Here is a 1,452-nt window from a genome sequence, read left to right as displayed (position 1 = left end):
TGTTTCTTATCTTTTTCAAAACCACCTAACTACTTTTCCCTCTCTGATTTTCGAAAATATCTCACCTTTTTTTCAAAAATTCTTTTTGTTCTAAATTTTAATTTTAATTATATTTTATCTTTAATTTTCGAAAATTACTAACCCCTTTTTAAAATTATTTTCGAAATTCTCCCTCTCTTTTCTTATTCTATTTAATTATTTAATTACTAACACTTCTCTTCACCTCTCTCCATCTAAATATCTGAATTCCCTCTTCTACATTCTTCTCCCCTCTCTTTTTCTACTAACATAAAGGAATCTCTATACTGTGACATAGAGGATTTCTCTTCTTTTCTTGTTTTCTTCTCTTTCATATAAGCAGGAACAGGGAAAAAGGCACTCTTGTTGAAATTGATCCTGAACCTGAAAGGACTCTGAAAAGGAAACTAAGAGAAACTAAATTACAACAATCCAGAAACAACCTTTCAGAAATTTTCGAACAAGAGAAGGAGATGGCAGCCGAAAATAATAATAATGCAAGGAGAATGCTTGGTGACTTCACAAAGCCAACGTCCAAATTTGATGGAAGAAGCATCTCCATTCCTGCCATTGGAGCCCATAACTTTGAGCTTAAGCCTCAACTAGTTGCTTTAATGCAACAAAACTGCAAGTTTTATGGACTTCCATCAGAAGATCCCTATCAGTTTTTAACTGAGTTCTTGCAGATCTGTGAGACTGTAAAGACGAATGGAGTTGATCCTGAAGTCTACAGACTCATGCTTTTCCCTTTTGCTGTAAGAGACAGAGCTAGAATATGGTTGGATTCACAACCTAAGGATAGCCTAGACTCCTGGGATAAGCTGGTCACTGCCTTCTTGGATAAATTCTTTCCTCCTCAAAAGCTGAGCAAGCTGAGAGTGGATGTTTAAACCTTCAAACAAAAAGATGGTGAATCCCTCTATGAAGCTTGGGAAAGATACAAGCAGCTGACCAAAAGATGTCCATCTGACATGTTTTCAGAATGGACCATATTAGATATATTCTATTATTGTCTATCTGAATTTTCGAAAATGTCATTGGACTATTCTGCAGGTAGATCTATTCACCTAAAGAAAACGCCTGAAGAGGCTCAAGAACTCATTGACATGGTTGCAAACAACCAATTCATGTACACTTCTGAGAGGAATTCCGTGAATAATGGGATACCTCAGAAGAAAGGAGTTCTTGAAATTGATGCTCTGAATGCCATATTGGCTCAGAACAAAGTGTTGACTCAACAGGTCAACATGATCTCTCAAAATCTGAATGGATGGCAACATCCATCCAACAGTACTAAAGAGGTAGCTTCTGAAGAAGCTTATGATCCTGAGAACCCTACCATGGCAGAGGTTAATTACATGGGTGAACCTTATGGAAACACCTATAACTCATCATGGAGAAATCATCCAAATTTCTCATGGAAGGATCAACAAA

The 1,452-nt window shown here is 36.6% G+C and overlaps 1 non-coding gene across 1 annotated transcript; it reads right to left on the bottom strand.

Annotated features, from left to right (window-relative positions):
• Positions 1–887: 887 nt before the first annotated feature.
• Positions 888–991, bottom strand: LOC130958319 (small nucleolar RNA R71). Its single transcript, XR_009077447.1, has one exon. It is a non-coding gene; the product is annotated as a small nucleolar RNA R71 (small nucleolar RNA).
• Between the last annotated feature and the right edge of the window lie 461 nt (positions 992–1,452).

The sequence above is a fragment of the Arachis stenosperma genome, chromosome 10 (genome assembly GCF_014773155.1).
Source record: "Arachis stenosperma cultivar V10309 chromosome 10, arast.V10309.gnm1.PFL2, whole genome shotgun sequence".
Taxonomy (NCBI): Eukaryota; Viridiplantae; Streptophyta; class Magnoliopsida; order Fabales; family Fabaceae; genus Arachis; species Arachis stenosperma.
The sequence above is the reverse complement of the archived record's forward strand: the minus strand, read 5'-3'. Positions and strand labels throughout refer to the sequence as shown.